Raw genomic sequence first — 17,250 nt, forward strand, 5'->3', positions numbered from 1 at the left:
GTTGCCAAACCTTAAACCACTCCTCAACCATTCTTAGATCATTTCTCATTTTCTCTAGTCCTTCAGATGTGTCCAATATGTTTTAGATCCTAGTGTCATCCACAAAAAGAAACTTTTCCTTCTAATCCTTCCACAATATTATTCATAAAAGATACTGAACAGAACTGACCCCAGAACTGATCCCTGAGGCACACCACTTATTACTCCTTTCTTCTCAGAATAGGTTCTATTTATAACTACCCACTGTTGTCTGTCAATCAATTTCTGTTCCATTCCGTCACCTTGGAACTCACTGTCAGGCTTTTCATTTGGTTCATGAGCCTCCTGTGTAGGGCAGTATCAAAAGCTTTGCTAAAATCTAGCATCCACATCACAACTTCTGGCATCAACGTGTTCCAGAGAACACCTAGTGAACTTACTATCAATCCCTCCTCCCAGGTTAATCTAAGGGAACAAAATCAAAAGTTCATAAGCATGTCTTCCTCCTCCCTCCACTTTGCTCTGTGTTACCCCTTCACCCCATAGGTGTCAAAATCATGGGGGGAGGGGTTGGCCCTGGGTGCTATGCCCCCCCTAAAAAAAAGGTTTCTGACCTCCCCAGCAACCGCTGCCTCTACTACTACTGTTGCCCTTGCACTAATCCCCTTACTCAGTCTCCATGCCAGGTGCAGTTTTATTGTGAAGCGGCAATATTTTAAGAGCGGCAGAAACTGTCCCTGTCCCCTAAAACCCCTGCAGGAGCGAGGGTCCCACAGCCCTGCCATCAGGAATCTTGTGGCATCACTAGATGAGCTGGCAGGGTTCCAATTTCTCCTCAGCAACGGGAAGGCCCTGTGGTGGCACAGATGAATGACGTGCTGGTGGGGTTTTCGCTTCCTGCCACCAATAGGAAGGTCGCACAGTAGCACCAGAAGAAAAAGAGGCCTGGTGATTCCTCTGCAGCTGATGGCTGAAGAAGAGGCCCTGCTAGACTGCTAGTGTTTCCCCTGCAGCTGGCAGCCAAAGAAGAGGGGGAGATCTGGAGGGTATGTGTGATTGAGATACTTCCTGTGAGAATGAGTGTGCCTCTGTGTGTGGTGTGAGTACATGTGAGAGAGTGCTTCTGTGTGAGTGTGTGTATATTTGTATGTGCGTGAGCATGTGAGACAGTGTGTGTGAGCATGTATGTATGAGAGAATGAACATGTGTCATATATGAGAGCAAGAGAGACAGAGAGAGGGTAAAATTTGTGCACCTCCCTACTCAACTAAATTGATGACTCTGATTGCTAGGCAACCCCCCTCCAGCAGAGGTCCTCACGGAGTCACTCTTTCTCCCGCTCTAGCCACCTCTTTATTGGTCCTTTGACACGCATGGCCAGCACTATTTAGCCCTGCCTCTCTCACAATTCGGTGTCTCTTCAATAAGTCACTTTAGCTCCTTTCACTGGCCCATCTTGCCTTGCTACTGTGTGGCCCCTGTGGCTTTCTTGTTTCACCTTGTCCTGGGACCTCTTCACCTTCCTGGCCTTCTCCTGCTGCCTCCTTGGCTTTCTAGTCCTGCTTTGTGGCCTTCAGGCCCCTTAGTCTTACTCTGTCTTGCCTTGTGGCCTGCTTGGTTCTCCTTGTCTATTTTTCCCTTGTATGTACTTTTACTGTCCTTTAGGTTCCTGTTAGCCTGTGTTTGTATATTCCATGTTCTGTTCTTGTGGCCCTGCCCAATCCTAGTCTTGTCCTGGCCTGTCGTTGTCTTCTCTTTTCCTGCCCAGTCCTGCCTGTGGTTCCAGCCATTGTCTCCCTTTTCTGCTTTGCGTCCAGTCCCATGCCTTACCTCCTGTTCCAGCCCTTATCTCTTGTGCCAGTACGCTGCTCCCGCCTGGTTCTTCTGTGCTGCCTCGCTATGCCTTCCCTATCAGCATCCCTTGGACTGATCTTGTTGCTGACTCAGACTGTCTCTGGCCATGACTTCATCTGCTCGCTGCCTCATCTGACCACCTGCTTGGATACAGACTTCATCTGAATGCTGCCTGCCCAGATCCCTACCAGCCATGGACTTGAGGGCTCAACCCAAGGGGGGAAGTGGCTGGTCAAGCAGAAAACCTGTCTGGTTCTGCCCAAGGGTATGGCCCTGCTCCTGTCGGTGAAATCCCCTATCCAGCTGATTCCCCATTTTGTGACAATAAAAATTTCAGGGTGACTAAAAATCAAAAGCTTCCAGATCTAGCGAGTGGTGAATTTCTTTTATCCTTATTAGTTTTAATTACTGGGTGGTATTTGAACTATTTCATTGAATTTTGGGACCTATTTAAACATTTTTATACAAATTTAATTTCTGAATGTTCTATTTGTCAGTTGTTTTGAAATATTCTTTTACTTGTATGTTTTTACTATTATGATTGTTTTACGTTACTTAATTTTGTTTGATGTTTTGTGAGGCATAGTGATGTTTATGTTTTTCTATTATTGCACAACACACAGAGCTTGGCTTGTTGCAGTTTACATTTCAGTTTTTGTCTCCACCTTTTTATTTGTACTTTATGGTCTCTTCATTCTATTTTTGGTTAGGGGGTGTCTGTGTTCTGCATGTTCGACCGAAGCAAAGTATTCTGCTAGGAGGTAGTTTCTGTGTAGGGATCTATAGCATGTTGGCATATTCTGTTTATTTGTTATTTTCTCCTTTACCACCGAGTCTGGTTTCTAGCATTAAGCATTTAATTGGTCTGGGAATGAATAATTATACTCTGATTTATGCAAAGAATGTATGTAAGACAGAATGACATTAAATGTAAATGTAAAATTAAATATTGGCAGTGGGAACGTGAGTAGAGCTTGGTGTTGGAGTTGGGGGCGGAACTGGGGGCAGAGCTTAGTTGCCTCCCCCAACAAAAAAAGATGTTCCACTGTCTCTCCTTCACTCCACTATTACTACTTAACATTTCAAAAATGATACTAAGCATATGCAGCCATAGGTATCTATCTATCTATATCTACATCTAAGAGATTGTAAGCTCCAAGGAGCAGGTACTATCTAGTTGAGACACAAACAAAAAATATAACCCACTGTTACTAACTCCTTTGGTATAATTCAGTTATTCCTAGGTGGAAGAAAAATGTGGTCAAGACAGAGGGAACTGGGCATGTTTTGCAGAGGATGTGAGCTGGATAGTAAGGAAGCTGCAGCTGATTTTACCAACTTAGCTCTCTGGTAGAATTTCCCCAGAGGGGGATCATGCACAACTTCCAGGTGGAGGGATCTCTGCTACAGAGTGCATTTCAAGTCAGTAGAAAGTTTGAAAGGAGTTATTACTATGAAGTGACTCTTGGACATTTCTGTTATACCTGGCATGCTGTGCAAATTGATTTGGAAATTGAGATCCTGACAGCAAATTAACATCCGTTTTAGTGTCAAAGAATTAACATCAATTACTTTTGTCAGCATTACAATTTCTTGCCTTATTGACAAATAAATTCAGCAACAATGTAACTGGTGTGGACACTGGCTTTTATTAAGAACACCACCAATATAGTAACAAACGACAAACCTTTTCCGAAGGAAAAAAATCAGCAGAACCAGGGGTCACGATTTGAAGCTCCAGGGAGGAAGATTCAGAACCAATGTCAGGAAGTATTTCTTCACGGAGAGGGTGGTGGATGCCTGGAATGCCCTTCCGGAGGATGTGGTGAAGACCAGAACTGTGAAGGACTTCAAAGGGGCGTGGGATAAACACTGTGGATCCATAAAGTCAAGAAACCGCCAATGAAGAGTGGGTGACTCGCCAGAATGATGGCTACTGCCTGGAGTCAATACCCTTATTCAATAAACGTACACATGCTTACTGTGACTCCAACATCGTTCTAGCTTCAACAGCAAGAGGAAATGTGGAATAAAGGATCTGCACTCACAAAGGGGGGAGTAGCTGGCTTGTTACGGCGGTTACTACCCCAAATCAAATAAGCCTGATACTTCACTTTCAATGCATATACAGCAAAGTTCTCTGATTCAACGGCAGGGGAGAAGAAAAACTGATACTTCACACATCCAGCAGAGCTCTCTGCTTCAACGGCAGGGGAGAAGAAAAGAGGGTTCGCACTCACAAAGCGGGGAGTAGCTGGCTTGTTAAGGCGGTTACTACCCCAAACCAAATGTGCCTGATACTTCACTTTCGATGCACATCCAGCATGGCTCTCTGCTTCAACGGCATGGGAGAAGACTTATACGTCACGCATATCCAGCATAGCTCCCTGCTTCAACGGCAGGGGAGAAGAAAAACAACCAATAAGGGCTAATAACATAGTCTGAGTAAAACAAATAAGCATGGGTGCAGCTTGCTTATTGCGGCGGCTACTACCCCTAACAAATCAAGCTAGATATTTCACTTGGATGCAGCTCCATCACTGCTCTCTACATTAAAGGTGGGGGTGGAAGGGAAATAGAACCAAGAGCTAAGAGAAACAGATAAGTATGAGAGAAAATATGTGTGAAGCTTGCTGGGCAGACTAGATGGGCCATTTGGTCTTCTTCTGCCGTCATTTCTATGTTTCTATGTAAATTAGCCTCCAGAGTCCCTTTTTGAAGGGATGGCATCCTTGTGAACCCCGATAGCCTTCAGCATAGCTGAAATTGCTTTAACATTGTTGGGGCAGTTTTAGGGTGTTACAAGGCAAATACGTTTCTAGTAATCACATAGGGCCCGATATTCAAAGCACGTTTAGTGCTCCTTAGCCATATAAGTAGGACTTATGCGGTTAAGTAGAGGCTGCTGAATATGCGCTTACATTCAGTGGCCGCCGCTTAGCTAGAAAAGTCCCTTATATGGCTGAAATGTTAGCCACACAAGTTGTGAGCAGGCAGTGGGCGGAACGACTTAGCCACATAAAGTTATGCGGCTAACTAACGATATTTGGTCTTAGCCGCATAAGTTAACTGCTACGTTAGACCTGTCATAGAGCAGATCTAAACTTAGCCGGTTATAATTTATATAGCTAAGCACGAATATATACGCGTATATTCAGCGATACAGTCATGCCGTGTAACTTAACCAGATAAGTTATGGCCAAGTTACTTAAATAGCCAGCTTTCAATATTGGGCCTATTTCAATTAAAAAAAAAAAGTTTAAATGAGAGAGGACTCAGATCAGGAAGAGTCAGAGTTTTTAGATTTAAAAGCAATCGCAAAAAGGTGGGTTTTTAAGTGGGACTTGAACATGGCCAGCGAAGGAGCAAGGCGGGGGCAACTCAGGAAAGTACAGAATCGGGAATTAGCAATGAAGGAGAGGGGGTACAGATGTGAGCACTTTGCTCGAATAACAGAGGTTACAAGAAGGCCATAGGAGGAGATAAGAGAAGGCAAGGTGCCATTGCTCTTTGTATCTCCCTTCTCCACTTCCACCCTTTACTTTCTCTCGCTTCTAGAATTTTCTTTGGATTTTTTTGCTCTCTCACTTTCACCAAACCCTTATTATCCCCCTCCCTCTTCACTCTCGTGCTATTTAAAGACACTCATACTGACAACCTATAGGCCCGTGTGAAACACACTTCCTACCTTCCTCCCACCCACAGCAACTTGTGCTATAGCGGCAGTTCTGGCATGGGAAGGTGCAAGCTCTGGTTACAGATTCCAGTCTGCTGGGAACAGAATGAGATCACCACCTCATTTCTCATAGGACACCAAACAGCTATCAGATGGTAATGATTTTCAGCCCATGCTGATCTAAACTGGATTTGAACTGGCAACCTAGGGGGGGTAACTGGCTATTTAGTGACAGCTGCATGCACCCTAATGGATTTTCCCCTTCCTAACATATATAAAAGCTTTAGAAGTCACTGAAAATGTCAATGAAGGTTATCAAAGAATGTAAAAAAAAGAAAAAAAAAAAGTCAGTGGAGACAATATATAATCTCAACATTTCTCAAGGCAGTCTCCAATATCCTCAAACATATGTTTTATAATGCTAAAATATGCCAGAAAGGCAGGCACACAGCCAGTAAGGCTGAACAGAACTAAGAATCAAATTGTTTAAATCAAGCAATAATCAATATAACGTGGGTAATGAAAACATATGCAACATTGGTCAAACACTGTATCCAGATTTCTTTTAATCAACAGCATTCAGATCACTTCCCCAACAGAGGGCGAGATTATTGAGTTTGGCAGCTCCATTGGGTATAAACACTAAATAGAAATGCAAGACTCTGATCTCCTCGGGAAACTTCCCGGGACTGCATTCATCACAGAAGCATTATTCCTCTTCAACCCATGAGACCCAAAAACTGAAAGCACATAATATGCTGCCTGCAAATAGGAGAAAAAAGTGCCTGTAAGGCACAAGAAATTTCTTTCAAAGGTGTGAGAATGACAATAGGTCCTGAAGATTAGATACACACTGAAGAATGTATCAAGTCAAAGAAGAAAGGCTCCACTACATAACCCAGCCAGTGGCAATACAACTCAGACACCTCTATCAATTTTCTAAAACGTCACATAGCAGGTGAGACACTAAACTTTTTTGCACAAATGCAACACAGCTTCAGAAATGCTAATCCTGAACATATTAGCATACATGCTATCCCATTAAGCTGTAACTTCTATTTGCTAAGATAATGAGGGTGACACGAAAATAGCATATACATAAACTAAGAAAGTGAAGTCCTCTTCACGTCATGGCTCAGCCCCCTTGCGGCAAATTTGTATAAAAGTAAACCTGGTGCAGAGGCAGAAACAAGACAGCAGCTGTACCCCAGAAGAGGTGATGGAAGAGACAAAACTGGAAAGGAATAATCAGATCAAAAGCAAACATTTCAGATGTCTGCCAAGGAGGATGACTCACAACAGAAGGAGCCTTGCCTAGCCCTAAGACATCTATCTCATTGATTCCAGGAAGGGAAAAATCTGCCAGCCCCAAGTCAGAAGGATATTGGCATCTGATCACCCTATAATGTTGGGGCAGCAACAGAATGACGGCATCTGTTCATGCTGAAGCCTCAGAATATCTGCAGATGTCATAGGATAGATTAACCACAGTAATGGATGCAATCATATGACAAAAAAATCAAGCTCACGTGACCAACAGCACCATGTGCTCCATCTCTTACAGCTGCCTTCACCCCTTCTACTGCCTCTACTTCATTCACCTCACACAGATATGGCTATTTTAAAAGGCAACAGACAGATGGAAAGGTTGGGGGAAGAGCATTCAAAACTTGGGTGGGAAGAGGCTGCCACTTGAGCATCCCTCATAGTTCCTACTCAATGTCTTATGAGATGGACTTAAGGAACAATTGCTGCAGAGCTGGTCTTGCAGACTGTTCTTACCATCTAAGACAACGAAGGACACAGAATACATGCGGTGCAATATTTCAGGGCAACCATGGGGGCTCAACTGGAACTTAAGGGATAGGCCTTTAATTGCAATAGTTACCACAATTTGATTTATTCACTGTGCGCGGTGTACAAACTTTGAAAAAAGGCTACCAGCAGTAAAGCTTTGATTTGAAAATATTTTATTTCCTAAATAAAATGTGGAATGTCTTTGGAAATGCTCATGTGTGTTGGTCTCTCTCTTATTTATTTTATATTCCACTTTTCAGCATTTCAAAGCGGATTACATTCAGGTACTATAGTTATTTCCCTGTCCCCAGAGGGCTAAACAATCATTTTGCTATAAATTTTGAATGAATAGCGCCCGTGATAAAAGAAAAGGGATGAGGTTATGGTAATGTTTTAGTTACTGTAACGCGCACTATTTTACTGCTTCGCAAAGGTATTTTACTGCAACGCATGTTAGATATTTTCACTTCGCAAGCTGAGAAGTGCCCAGACAGGCATTTCTACATTTTTGACTGGAGAATGTTATGGTTATGAGGTGTTGGATTGGATTCTTGGGTACTGCGGTGATGGCCACTCCCACGGGGAGGAGCCCCCTGAGGAACCGCAGTACTAGGCTAGACTCTATACACGCAGACACAGAGAAGTTATATTTATTGTACAGCTCGATGGTACTGCCCGGGGAGCGGGCAGCAGTGAAGGTAACCCAGTGAAGTAGTCCAGGGGTCCTCAGCAGGGGAGACCAGTCTCACACTTGAGTAGGTGATAGGCAGCGCGGCATAGCAGGGACAGGTCCCGGATGTAGAACAGAGCGCTGAACCTGAGACAGACTGAAAGGGTTAGTACTCACTGAAGCAGAAAGCTGTATTGTTGAAGGTCCTAGCAGGCAGAAGTTATTCAGTGGCAGGCACCAGATTAGGGAGAGCAGGCCCTCTAGGAGCGAGTACCCGGTATCCCAAGATAGGTACCTGAAATAGAGCAGAAGGGCCCCCGAGAAGCGGGTACCCAGGTTAGTGAAGAAATACCCTGAAAGGCAGAGAGAGCTTCCTGCGGCAGCTGGGAAGCAGCAGAGCAGCTTAGACCGGAGGCAATCCAATCCTTACTAACTCAGTTTGTTAGCAAACGAAGGGCAGGCTAACTACCAGGATGTGATGACGTTACTCGGAGGGGACGCCCCCAAGGTTCCCGCCATGACGTGGATAAAGATGTGGGTGGCGTGCACACGCGCACCCTAGGAGGTCCTCAGGAAAATCATGGCGAACATCGTCACCGTTGCCGATCTGGGGACACTGGACAGAGCGGCATGAAGACGCGGCAGCAGCCATCCTCCCAAGGCTTGAGGAGAGAGAAGGAAGAAAGGTGAGGCACAGAGGTCGAAGCAGTCTGAGACCGATGGATGCAACAGAGAATGAGAGAGAAAAAGAAGAGACTACATTTTCAAAATTTTCATATGCATCTTGTGCTGCAAATAATAATGCCCATGTTAAGCCCTTAATGCATTTTATTAAATGACCCTGTAAGTGTGTACCTGAGGCAACAGAGGATAAAGTGACTTGCCCAAGGTATCCCTGTTTCAAAGTCTGCTACTCTAACCACTAGACTACTCTTCCACTCTACTCTTCTCTCTGAACTCTTCCTCTCTCTTCCTCTCATCCATGCCACACCATCATCTGCCTGAACAGCCCCATCTTCTTTTCAGTAGCCCCCAATGAATTCTGTTAACTAAGCCCTTGAAATAGCATGTGAGCTAAAAAGATAACACCTACTTAAATTATAGGACTTACTGAGCAGCATGTGTATTAAATAGCAGATGGAGGAGAAAACAGGTGCAGGGGTAAAAAATGTTTCATTTTTCAGTTTTGTTTTCAGGAGTTTAATGTTTGATTTGTTTCTTTAGTTTAAAAAAAAAAAATAAAATAAAAAAGAAACTGGGACTTCTGACCCTAACCACCATCCTTACTACTCGGAAAAATGCCAGGTCCATGATCCCCCCCCCCCCAGCCCAGTGGGGATCTACTGATGATGCCTAGGCCCAGGCTGAGGTAGGTTGCCCGACCTCGGTCTAGGCTCTATGCAAGGCCAAGGCTGGGAGGCCTGGTCCTGATGCCTTGGCCCAGACCCGACTCCAGGGCCTAAGCTGGATGTCCAGGCCCAACACCAGATCCTGTTCCAGATACTGGCTCCCGATAGCGAGGCCCAGCCCCAGGACTGACCTGACAGAGTTTCAACCCTTGGGCCTCGGATCAGACTCAGGCATAGAGCACAGGCCTCAGAGCTTCTCACAACATGTCTTCTTTATTCTTCTTTGTTCTTGAACTGATGTTGTCCGCTGGGGTTGCACCAGAGTTAAGTACTAAGCATGGATTTTTAGTGCTAGGCACCTAACGGAGGTGCCTAAACCTAGGTGAATGAAATAGAGAATAAATCTAAGCACCTAAATTTAAGTGAATATCCAACCCAAAACATAGGCACTTAAGTGCTGCTAGAAATTTTCACAACAATTTAAGAATCTAAAATGTAGGTGTATTGGTTGAGCATTTAACCCCTTAGTGCAGGGGGTGGCCAACTCGTCCTTGAGAGCCACAAACAGGCCAGGTTTTCAGGATATTCACACTGAATATGCACGAGAAACATTTACATACAATGGAGGCAGTTCATGTACATTAACTCATGTATATTCATTGTGGATATCCTGAGAATCTGGCCTGTTTGTGGCTATCAAGGACTGGAGTTGGCCACCCCTGCCTAGGCCTCCACAACAATCCGATCACTATAACATATATATATATATATATATATATATATATATATATAGTCACTGTATACTATAAAGCAATAAAGAACAATAAAACAATTAAGGCTGAATCCAGTTCTCAGATAAATGTGTCCTACTTTTGTGACTGAAAGAATAATTGTCACATCCAAACATATTGGCACAGAAGACTGGGGAAATTCAATTCCTTCTCAATCACAAAAACCCCAAATTACATCAGATGAACCCTAGTTTTCACAGCCCCAAATGAATTTGCCGAGAGCGCTCAACATTATTCTAACACTTTCAGAGTGTTGTGTCCTAAGTCGAAGGCAATATTCCAAAGGTACATTGAACTGTCTGTTTTGATACTCGATTGCTCTCTGGTGCACCTCCAGAACGAATGTGTTTTATTTGCTCTTATTTCACATTGAAACCTACCTGCTTGTTGAACATCTATCACCTCATGTCAGTGATACTGCTTAGAATCTAAATGCAATTCAAAACGTAAAATATAAGCAATCAATGCATGCTGAAAGATTTAGATGACTAGATATAGCACAATTAGCAGAATATGGGCCTAATTAAATAACAATACCTTCGCATTGGCACCAGATTGGAAAAGAGTCCCTTTGGAATAAAACCCTAAAAAGGTACTATTTTCTCCAATTTAAGAGGAAGCAATAACACTTGCCAACCAATATTCAGTAAATTCAGGGAAAAGTCACATGCAACTCTGAGATGTTGGAGTTAATTTATTTTTACCTTTGGTTTTAGGATGAATTTAACCCTCCACCTATTTTCAGGTTTTTCTGGCCCTGAAGCCTCACAACCACTGCTGTAAAATGTTAGGAGACTACTCCATGCCTCTTCAAACTTTGTGTGATTTTTGAATAGAAAAAAAAAAATAATAAATTCAGTATACTGCACGTCAGGGTCAGTTAGACCCCACTACAGAAAATATGATAAGAAATAGTAAAGACCTTTATCTGAAGGCCAGTTGAGATCTCTAAGACTCCAAATGTTAACCAGATATTATAGTCAAAACTATTGCCTCTTCTTTCTTTCTTTCCATATTAGAGGGTGGGTGCCTTTGGTGCTGCTGCAGCCCCCCTCCCTCCACCCTAGGTCGGTCGGGTCTGCCGCCACTCTTCCCCCCCGGGGAGACTCACTGGTGGGTCTGTCAGTTCAGTGGGGGGGGGGGGGGGGATGCCCCATCTGCCCTCTGGTGTAGCCCATGCCATATGGCTCCGTTGGGTGGATCCTGGTGGGCCGTGCGGCACAAAGTGACATCAGGGTGGCCGTCCCAGCATGCCCTTTGCATTAGCTGGCTGTCTGGTGGGGAGGAGAAGCTATCCAGGCCGCGATGACATCGCTTGAGTGGCTGGCCCAGCACAGTGCCTCATCGGCCGGCTGCCTGAGACGTAGCCGGGGGGGGGGGGGGGAAATCTCAGTTTTAAAAGGAAGAGGAGTTCATTATTCCCCCCTTTTGGATCAGTGTCATTCCCTCCCCCCAGCAGGCAAAAGCATTTTGCTCACTCATGCTACCCTTCCCCCTCCGGTCTCTGCTGCATTCGGATGGCAGTGTGCTGTACCATTAACAAAAAAAAAAACCAAACATACACAGGAGGGAACATATAGGGGGGGGGGGGGGGGCCTCCTGCTCTCGATTGGGGCATAAGGCTGGCTCCTGCCTCCATGCTTGGCTTCGGAGGGCAGGTCCTTTAAAAAAAAAAAAAAAAGACCCATTTTGGGAGCCTCGTTAGGAGGGCAGGCAGAGTGGACTCAGCTGCTCAGGCCCTATGGAGCCATCTATCTCTGGCGAGCAGCTTGCAAAGGAACAGACCCAGCTGACCAACAAGCACATGAATACTTCTACCCACCAGCGTGACCCCCCAAGCAAATTCACAGTCTGCCATCAGCTGTGACACAGGCCCGTCCTGCCCCCCATACCTGGTTCGGCCCCCCTGTTAAGATAGGGGTTCCCCAACAGGGAAGGTGATGGTGGGGCAGGAATGCCCCAATCTGCCCTTGCAGAGCAAATGGGAGCTATAGATCTTCAGGGAGCCTGATGCCCTTGGCGAGGTAGGTCAGGGACATGGCCCCTAGAGCTAGCTAAAGGGGTGGCTCAGATGGGAAGGGACCCATGCTGTGGTAAGTGGGTGGCTGCCCCCCTTCACCCAGGTACAGGGTGGTCAGCACAGCAGTCACCCCCCCGAAGGCTACAGCCTTTAAGGTCACAGCCCCCAACAGGGTAGCTCAGAGTGGAGCATGCACTCTCTCTCAAAGTAAATGGGATAGTCAGTACTGAGACAGATGTACAATAAAAAATATATGTCGTGTCTGTTGAATGCATGCTACTAATATGCAGGCAGCTGCAGAAAAATTGGAGTCATATAAAGGTTTCTCATTTAATTTTGGACTTCAAACCAATAGGAACGATGGTCCCGCAGTTGTATATAAACTGTAGCTCATGACATAAAAGCTGGAAGGAAATAGGAAGAAGCACTCCAAATTATTCATGACACCTTACGAGCCAATGATTATTCACCAGGCTTCAGTGATTTCATTTCTCGACTGGTGGCTATTGCGCTCCAGAACATTTTTTTTTTTTTATATTCCATAAACAATTTTTCAAACAAATCAAAGGAACTGCCATGGGTGCCACTATGGCCCCCCTAAGTAGCCTGTCTATATGCATTGCAGGTTTTGAGGAAAATGTTATCTACACTTCGAGATTCTGATCTTCAATCTCTCTGTGGGTGCACTTCATAGGCGAGATCTTCTTCATTTGGAAAGGTACAGAAGCATTCCATCACTGGACACATAAAATCTGAACCTACAGTTTACAATACAGTATCAGTCGACAAATCTCATTTTCGATCTGTTAGTCATCAGGCAACAGCATACACTCATCACTACCATATTTACAAAAAATTCAGATAGAGACATGTTTACATTATGACAGCTTCCATCCAAAAAATCTTCATACCAACATACCGGTAGGACAGTTCTTTAGATTGCGATGTCTATGTGAAACTACAGAAGAGTACAGAATACAATCACAGCATATGTATACCAAGCTCCTCATAAGAGATTATTATCCTTCTAAAGTAGTCGATGAGACATTTAAACGAGGGCATTATGCTATCAGAGTATAGAATCTCAACCTTGCTCTTCTACGGACCATCTGGTCTCTATACTATCCTTTTCGCACAATTCTGATCAGATTCAACAAATCATACTTAAATACTGGCATGTTCTTCAGCTTCAATAGTGATTTTCAGAATAAACTGCTATTTGCTCGGAAATGTGGGCAAAACCTAAGAGACAAGCTGATCTCCATAGGTCCCAATGTATTTTGTGATGTTAACACAGACCCAAAGGAAAACATGCCTATAATCATTGGGTGGTCCCTGAGAATGTTTACCCAATTCAGGCTTTCCATCACCCATTTTTACCTATTCATCATAGACTAAAAGAACATTTTGACTATAATACTTCACAATTTATATATGTAATAGTATGTTCATGTCAGAAGCTTATATTGGACATACCACGCTATCAATTAAGAAGTGGATAATACAGCACAAAAGGTGTATCTGCACCAAAAAACAGGAAGAATTGCAATTTTTTGATATTTCAAGACTACATCTACTCTGGGGGAAGGGGGGGGAATGTCTCCCTCCAGTTTTTACATCATGAGCAACAGTTTATATACAACTGGCAGACCATCGGTCTGCCAGTTTGAACTCTAAAATTAACTGAGAAGCCTTTCTTTAACTCCTGATTTTCTACAGCTGCCTGTATATTAGTAGGATGCATTCAACAGTCCTGAGCTATATATTTTTTATCTGATAACATCATACATCTAATAGTCTCAGTACTGACTATTCCATTTACTTTGAAAGATAGTTAAAGTTGGAGCATGTGCTAATAGGCTTAAAGACCCATTGAATAATTGTGGTGCCCTGCCTCATTCTAGGTTGATTGTTGGATAAAGATGAGACAAGGAACGCTGAGGTAAGCTCTGTTTGGTTAGCTCTATTTGTAAAAGCTAATGATTTGTTATTTTTTAATTCATTTATATCCGTTTCGAATCTAACTGGAACCAGTGAATAATTCATTTTTAAATTTTAATTTTTAGATTCTATATGTTTGATGTGAATACTGAGATTGTCAACACTTAAGGTTTAACACACTGGCTTATGCTTTTGCCAGATTTGAAAAATACTCGTAAATACTCTAAGTTATTGGTACTTCTATTAATGATCCAAAAACAAAAATAGAAGGGGACATTTTTTTTAAATTGCTAAGATAGTGTGGTGCTGTAAATACTAGGGTTATAACCACTCATTTATGGGCTCTGAACCAATGGATATACCAAGTTAATCAAAGATGAACACTCCAAAATAGTTTTTGATTTTACAGTTTTTTGAATGCAATTAAAAAGTCTCATATATGTAATATTAAAATATTTTTATATCCCTTTAAGTGCCCTCATGATTATTCCAGTAAAAAGAGCGAATCACACCTTATGTGTTCAAGCAGCACCGCTGAGCTCACAGAAACTGGTTGGCGGTATTGTACTAATGTTTTAGGATTAGCCCGACACTGACAACGTTTCGACGTTCCGTCTACTTCAGGGGCTAGAGGATACTTGAAGAACATAAAGCATGCAGTGAACAAAGAGTCAATCACTATCTTGCTTAAAACTGTCTAGGGCAGAAAAACTTGCTTGTCACTGAATGCGTTGTTTATCATGGCCGCCGTCTCCGGAAGCTCCTCTGTATCTTCCTTCAATCAAATAAGAAGTAGGGACCAATCAAGGCTTACCTTGACTTTACTGCACTACAACGGGATATTTTTCAAAATCTCTAGTGAATGTTGATTGTTGAACCTGCAACATGCTCTCAAAAACTGTATCGTGTTGTATATAGAAAAGAAAGGTTCCAAAAAATATTTATATATACAGACGTTTTTCAAAAAGTATAACCAACCAGGAGTTTAATGCCCATCTCACATGAACGTGATTTTATACTATCCAAATACTCAATGGTTCATTTAAAACATTAAGTTAATCTATTAAAGGAAATAATACTAAAGGAAACTCAAAAGAAATGTGACCATTCACTGTGGGGTAGATTTTATAAATTTACGCAAGCGCGTACTTTTGTTCGTGCACCAGGCGCGAACAAAAACGCTGGATTTTATAAGATACGTGCGTATCTTATAAAATCTGGGGTCGGCGCGCGCAAGGGGGTGCACATTTGTGCAACGGCGCGCGCTGCCTGTTCCCTCCAAGGCCGCTCCGACTCGAAGGGAACTTTCTTTCCACCCCCCCCCCCCCCCCGCACCTTCCCCTACCTAACCCACACCCTGGCCCTATCTAAACCCCCCCCCCCTACCTTTGTTGGCAGATTTACGCCTGCTTTCAGCAGGCGTAAATCTCCCGGTCCCACCCTGAACCGCCCCCTGACCCCGGACACGCCCCACCCCGCCCCTTTTACGAAGCCCCGGGACTTACACGTGTCCCGGGGCTGTGCGCGCACCTGCGGCCTATGCAAAATAGGCGCACTGGCGCGCAGGGCTTTTAAAATCCAGCCCCCTATGTTTTATCTTCAAGTACCCTCTAAAGCAGACGGAACGACGAACCGCTGTCAGTGTCGGGCTAATCCTAAAACATCAGTACAATACCATCAACTAGTCTGTGAGCACAGTGGTGCCGCTTGAACACAAGTTGTGATTCACTCTTTTTACTGGAATAATCACAAGAGGGCACTTAAAGGGACATAAAAATGTTGTAATATTACATATAAGAGACTTTAAATTACATTCAAAAAACAAAAAAAATAGTAAAATCAAAAATTGTTTGAGTGTTCATCTTTGATTAACTTGGTGTTTCCATTGAGTCATAGCCCATAAATGAGTAGTTATAACCCTACGGGTAGATTTTAAAAAATTGCTCGCTCGCGTACATTTGTTTGCGCACCAGGCGCAAACAAAAGTACGCTGGATTTTATAAGATACACGCGTAACTTATAAAATCCGGGGTCGGCGCGCGCAAGGGGGTGCACATTTGTGCAACCTGCGCGCGCCGAGCCCAGCGCGCGCTGCCTGTTCCCTCCGAGGCCAGTCCGATTTCGGAGCGGCCTCGGAGGGAACTTACCTTCGCCCTCCCCCCACCTTCCCCTCCCTAACCCACCCCCTCGGCCCTATCTAAACCCCCCCTTACCTTTATCGCACGATTTACGCCTGCGAAAAGCAGACGTAAATCTGCACGCATCGGCCGGCTGCCCCGTCCGTGTTCCGGTCCCGGGGGCTGGTCCGGAGGCCGCGGACACGCCTCCGGGCCGAAACCACGCCCACGTCGCCGCCGCGTCACTCCCTGAAACGCCACGTCATTCGGCCACGCCCCCAACACGCCCCCTCCCGCCCCTTTAAAAAACCCCGGGACTTACGCGAGTGCCGGCGGCCTATGCAAAATAGGCGCGCTGGCGCGTGAGGGCCCTGCTTGCGTAAATCCAGGCGGATTTACACGAGCAGGGCATTTAAAATCCGCCCCCTGGTATTTGAAAAAAATGTTCCCCCTTCAGTTTTGTTTTTTGAAGAGTTCAAGGGTGTTTTTTTGGCCTTTTTATTGGTTTGGTTAAACTTCTATTAATTATTCTGTGATATGTGATTACAAATATGGATTTAATAAGCATAGCCAATTATGTATTTTACATTTTTAGTTCTTTGAGTCTGACCTAGTCTTGTATTTCTTATCCTCTATGATCACTACACCTCATTCTTGCCTCAATTATCTTTTTTGAATGCCATGAATATCTCCTGATTATCATATTTTACCACTTATATTCACCAAAAGCTGATGTGAAATGGAGATGGGGTAGGAAGAAGAAGAGTTTGAATTGCACCTCCTAAGTGTAGTTAACCTGACGTCACAGACCCATGTAAATCCCCTTCGTAGATGTTAATGCTAGATATAGGCCTGGATTTTCCTATGTTGCAAGCTTAGTGAATTCCGCAGTAACGGGGGGGGGGCGGGCCTGAGAAAGCCGGCAGCGATCGCACCACTGCCGTCTTATAGCTGCCGGCTTTCGCACCCAATAGCACCACCGTGAAAGGTGGTGCTATTGGGTGCGCTACTGGTGGCAATAACGGGTCTTACCTTATCGCCACCAGCAAAGTTATC

At 44.2% G+C, this 17,250-nt stretch overlaps 1 protein-coding gene across 4 annotated transcripts in view; it reads right to left on the reverse strand.

The window, feature by feature from the left end:
• Window positions 1-17,250, reverse strand: part of PTER (phosphotriesterase related) — a 93,442-nt gene that overhangs the window by 36,977 nt on the left and 39,215 nt on the right. The window contains exon 1 of one of the 4 annotated variants that reach the window (XM_029588769.1): window positions 9,517-9,695. The exons of the other annotated variants lie outside the window; for them this stretch is intronic. The gene's annotated coding sequence lies outside the window, so the exon portion shown is untranslated. Of the gene's footprint in view, window positions 1-9,516; window positions 9,696-17,250 lie in introns of those variants that run through there. 4 annotated transcript variants of the gene reach the window in all.

The sequence above is a fragment of the Rhinatrema bivittatum genome, chromosome 2, assembly GCF_901001135.1.
Source record: "Rhinatrema bivittatum chromosome 2, aRhiBiv1.1, whole genome shotgun sequence".
Lineage (NCBI taxonomy): Eukaryota > Metazoa > Chordata > Amphibia > Gymnophiona > Rhinatrematidae > Rhinatrema > Rhinatrema bivittatum.